At 43.1% G+C, this 5693-nt stretch overlaps 1 pseudogene; it reads right to left on the bottom strand.

Moving 5' to 3' along the window:
* Window positions 1-5088: 5088 nt before the first annotated feature.
* Window positions 5089-5207, bottom strand: LOC128684815 (5S ribosomal RNA; annotated as a pseudogene).
* Window positions 5208-5693: the final 486 nt, after the last annotated feature.

Below are 5693 nucleotides of genomic sequence, written 5' to 3'. Positions count from 1 at the left end.
AACATGACAACACTGGAGAACAGGTTGGATAGGGGTAACATGATAACATCATATAAAATACTGAGAAAAATTGACAAGGTGGATGGGGACAGAATGTTTGAGAGATGGGACACAACAACAAAGGGTCACAACTGGAAGTTGAAAACTCAAATTAGCCACAGGGATCTATACATAGCTTTAGGATGAGATATGATAAAGCTCATGGAGCAGGGAGAGAGTGGACCTAGTAACGGCCAGCGAAGTGGTAGGGCCAGGAGCTGTGACTTCCTGCAACCACACATAGGTGAATACACTGTTAAACACGATAAAAAATCTGGACGTCAGTGGAAACTGGGACATTGAGTGAACGATGGTCAGCAAGGATTGGATTCCCAGTTCTAAAGCAATGAAACAGATACATATTTTGAACTACGCCGCAGATATGTTTGACGTTAATGCCTTCTAAATGGAAGCTAAATTGGTAACGAATAAAATTAACAATGAGGAGAGTGTGTGAGCACCTGGAAAACATTTTCATGAACAATGTCCAGTAATATTATTAATTTATTATTATCAGTAGAGGTACCAGTAGTAATAGTTGTTATAGTAGCAATAATTATAGTAATCACAAAAAAAACAAACAAAGTTCACATGGATCACATAGTGCTCAAACTCCGATTTAGAACTGATATACCGTGTCTCAATAGTGTGCAAGAGAACTAGGGCACTGTAACAGAGATAAAGCAGGAAAGATTAGTGTTAGAACTGCATGTTCTCGGAAAGAGGGGTGGTAGAACAGTATGTTCCTGGAAAGAGGGGTGATTGAACAGTATGTTCCTGGAAAGAGGGGTGGTTGAACAGTATGTTCCTGGAAAGAGGGGTGGTTGAACAGTATGTTCCTGGAAAGAAGGGTGATTGAACAGTATGTTCCTGGAAAGAGGGGTGGTTGAACAGTATGTTCCTGGAAAGAAGGGTGATTGAACAGTATGTTCCTGGAAAGAGGGGTGGTTGAACAGTATGTTCCTGGAAAGAAGGGTGATTGAACAGTATGTTCCTGGAAAGAGGGGTGGTTGAACAGTATGTTCCTGGAAAGAAGGGTGATTGAACAGTATGTTCCTGGAAAGAAGGGTGGTTGAACAGTATGTTCCTGGAAAGAAGGGTGATTGAACAGTATGTTCCTGGAAAGAAGGGTGATTGAACAGTATGTTCCTGGAAAGAAGGGTGATTGAACAGTATGTTCCTGGAAAGAAGGGTGATTGAACAGTATGTTCCTGGAAAGAAGGGTGATTGAACAGTATGTTCCTGGAAATGTAAAAACATATTTTCCAATGTGCATCACTAGACAATGATCTCGACATAAGAGGAGCAGGCAGGGATAATGGGAAATACATTAAAAATCATTAAATAATTCCTAAGTGGAGGATGGGCACGGAAAGTTAAGTGTGGCTAATATATTTCCATCACATCAGTACTGAACAACCAACATAACATTACTCTCCTAAATAATTAATCCATCTCCTAAAACGAAATAAATGCTTATTTCGTAATATTAACTAAATCTCTTTAACATTCAACACACCGCTATACCTGGAGGTTACCTGGAGGTTATTCCGGGGATCAACGCCCCCGCGGTCCGGTCCACGACCAGGCCTCCCGATGCATCAGGGCCTGATCAACTAGGCTGTTACTGCTGGCCGCACGCAGTCCAACGTACGAGCCACAGCCCGGCTGATCCGGCACTGACTTTAGGTATCTGTCCAGCTCTCTCTTGAAGGCAGCCAGGGGTTTATTGGCAATTCCCCTAATGCTTGATGGGAGGCTGTTGAACAGTTTTGGGCCCCGGACACTTATGGTGTTTTCCCTTAGTGTACCAATGGCGCCCCTACTTTTTATTGGGGGCATTTTGCATCGCCTGCCCAGTCTTTTACTTTCGTAGGGAGTGATTTCTGTGTGCAGATCTGGGACCATTCCTTCCAAGATTTTCCAAGTGTAGATTATGATATATCTCTCCCTCCTGCGTTCCAACGAGTACAAGCCAAGTGCTTCCAAGCGTTCCCAGTAGTTAAGGTGCTTGACAGAACTTATACGTGCAGTAAAGGATCTCTGTACACTCTCTAGATCTGCGATTTCACCTGCTTTGAATGGAGATGTTAATGTACAGCAGTATTCCAGCCTAGAGAGAACAAGTGATTTGAAAAGGATCATCATGGGCTTGGCATCTCTCGTTTTGAAAGTTCTCATTATCCATCCTATCATTTTCTTTGCACGTGCGATCGTGGCACTGTTGTGATCCTTGAAAGTGAGATCCTCAGACATTACTACTCCCAGGTCCCTTACATTATTTTTCCGCTCTATTGTATGGCCGGAGTCAGTAGTATACTCTGTTCTAGTTATTATCTCCTCCAGTTTTCCATAACGGAGTAGTTGGAATTTGTCCTCATTGAACATCATATTGTTTACCATTGCCCACTGGAAAACTTTGTTTATATCTTCTTGGAAGTTAACCGCGTCCTCAGCAGATGACAGCCTCATGCAGATCCTAGTATCATCCGCAAAGGATGATACGGTGCTGTGGTGTACATCTCTGTTTATGTCTGATATGAGGATAAGGAATAAGATGGGGGCGAGTACTGTGCCTTGTGGAACAGAGCTCTTCACTATGGCAGCCTCCGATTTAACTCTGTTGACCACTACTCTTTGTGTTCGATTTGTTAGGAAGTTGAAGATCCATCTCCCCACTTTCCCAGTTATTCCTTTAGAACGTATTTTATGGGCTATTACGCCATGATCGCATTTGTCAAATGCTTTTGCAAAGTCTGTGTATATTACATCTGCATTCTGATTTTCTTCCATGTCATAGTGATCCAGTAGTTGTGAGAGGCAGGAGCGACCTGCCCTGAACCCATGTTGCCCTGGATTGTGCAGATTTTGGGAATCCAGGTGATTTGCAATCCTGCTTCTTAGCATTCTTTCAAAGATTTTTATGATGTGGGACGTCAGAGCTATTGGTCTATAGTTCTTAGCTAATGCTTCACCTTTATGGAGTGGGGCTATATCCGTTGTTTTAAGTGACTGTGGAATTTCACCCATGTCCAAGCTCCTCCTCCATAGTGTACTTAGGGCACGCGAGAGGGGTTTCTTGCAGTTCTTAATGAAAACAGAGTTCCACGAGTCTGGGCCCGGGGCTGAGTGCATAGGCATGTTGTCAATGTCTTTTTCGAAATCTATTGGAGTTAGGGTAATGTCGGAAATCTGGCATACATTTATGGAGTTTTGAGGCTCATTCATGAAGAAATCATTTGGGTCGTCGATCCTCAGACCGATTAGTGGTTCACTAAACACAGAGTCGTACTGGGATTTCAATATTTCACTCATTTCCTTGTTGTCATCTGTGTAAGTCCCATCCTGTCTGAGTAAGGGCCCGATACTAGATGTGGTATTTGCCTTGTTTTTGGCATATGAAAAGAAATATTTTGAATTTCTTTCAATTTCACTAATAGCTTTAAGCTCCTCCTGCCTCTCCTGGTCCCTGTAAGAGTCATTTAGCTTAAGTTCGATAGTTTCCACTTCCCTGGTCAGCGCCTCCTTTCGTGTATCAGATATTCTAGCACTCCTGAGGAGCTCAGTGACTCTTCGTCGTCTTCTGTAGAGGGAGCATCTTCTTTCTCTCCAGTTTACTCCTGCTCTTCTTCTTTCTTAGGGGAATATGCCTAGAACATGCTTCGGCTACCAGGAAGTTGATCCTTTCAAGGCACTGGTTTGGATCCATGTCATTTAAGACATTTTCCCAACATATTTCGTTTAGGACATGGTTTACCTGGTCCCATTTGATGTTCTTTTTGTTGAAATTGTATTTTGTGAAGACACCTTCACAGGTACATGCATTCTGCTGTTCAGGACCCCTATGCATGTACGTCTGGACTTCGATTAGATTGTGATCGGAATTAGTCGTTTTTGATATTCTTATGTCTCTTATCAGGTCCTCATTATTTGTGAAGATAAGGTCAAGTGTGTTTTCTAGTCTTGTTGGCTCCACTATCTGCTGGCTTAAGGTGTGTTTTTCGCAGAGACTTAGTAGCTCATGTGTGTGTGACCTTTCATTGCACAAAACTTTCCAGGTCCTGCTATCACATCCACTCGTTCCCTCTACGTACATCCCTTTTCCATCCCCAACCCCTCCACCCCCACCACGGCCCTAATACAACCACCACCTCAGACCCCTCAACCCCTCTATACCCCACCCTGGTTCAAAATTCACTCTGCTTTTGCAAAAGCCTCAAAAGAGGAGATTGAAGGTTTCCTCTTTGAAAATTTGAGCAATAATTCTTGGCCCGAGGGTCTCACGCAGGTGGATACAAAGTTGACTAGGAGGAGCTCTTTTGACCCTTGTCGCTGCTGTCGCTAAGTGACTTTTTGGGGACCACGTCCTCGCCGGTAAGAGGAGCCATTGTGATATTCCTTCTCTTACTTTGAAGAAGGAGACGGTTTACCTCTCCCAATTTGCATGATTATACGCATTATCGTGTTTTTTTCTTAAAGGGAAATCTAAATATGATTCGCCTCATTGAGTATGATAGAACATTCCTTTCTGCAAACAGGGTACTATTTTATTATTATATCTCACGAAGAAGAGGAAAGCTGCCGTGAGACTAACCGTGGTAAATATTTTTCCTAAATTGAGGTAAGAAGATGAATTAGGCTCTGGCTTACCCGACCTCTTAACGTTACACATGCTATATTTCCCTAACAAGTAATCAGCATATAGAGCCAGATTGAAAATACAATTCGGAGTATTGAGTGAAAACCTCTTGAAAATGGTTAAGATAAGATTTGTTTGGTTTTTTAACCTGGAGGGTTAGCCAATCAGGATAACCCAAGAATCGTCTGTTGTATTTCCACTGGGGTCATTCAATCTACCCTCCCCCCTGGATGCGACCCACACCAGTCGACTAGCACCTAGGTATCTGCTTATTGCTAGGTGAACACGGAAAGCAGGAGTAAGAAAACATCCCCCACATTTCCACCCGGCTGGAAAATTAACCATGGACACTCACAGTATGTGAGGCAAGAGCTTTGCCAACCGAGCCACGGGACCTGCAAAAAAATAAATGCCAACAGAAATTGGTGTTCCCAGGAAGTCACCCATCCAGGTACAAACCAAACCCAATGTTGCTTAATTTCGCTGATCGATCGAGAAGCGGTGCGTTCAATATGGCATGGCAATTGACGATGTTGGACGGGTATGAAGACCAGTAGGCAAAACAAAAGCATTTACTGGGACAATGTTTAGCTCGGGGAATAATATTAATATAATAAGAATATATTTTTTTAAGTACATGTACATGGTATACAGGCTTAGCTGACTTCAATAACATACTACTATGTAGAAAGCCGCTTGTTATGCTTAGCATTTCGGGCAAATTAGGTCAGTTTCGTCGCAGGATGCGACCCACACCAGTCGACTAACACCCGGGTACCTATTTTGAACTGATGGGTGAACAAGGACAGGGACAACAGGTGTCTTATGGAAACACGTCCCTAATGTTTTCCAGCCGTACCGGAGGAGATTCGATCTCTGGACCTCAGTGCGAAACATTGTCTCCTTTGTCGGCATTACACCTCCAAGGATACGCAAGATAAAATAATTTGATAAAGGCGCTTATGAATCAAGGTGCTCTCTCTTATTTCACACGATGCTTCAGGAAGGCCGGGTT

The sequence above is a fragment of the Cherax quadricarinatus genome, chromosome 2 (assembly GCF_038502225.1).
Source record: "Cherax quadricarinatus isolate ZL_2023a chromosome 2, ASM3850222v1, whole genome shotgun sequence".
NCBI classification, from domain to species: domain Eukaryota; kingdom Metazoa; phylum Arthropoda; class Malacostraca; order Decapoda; family Parastacidae; genus Cherax; species Cherax quadricarinatus.
Note: the sequence above shows the minus strand (reverse complement) of the source record. Positions and strands in the feature narration are given on the sequence as shown.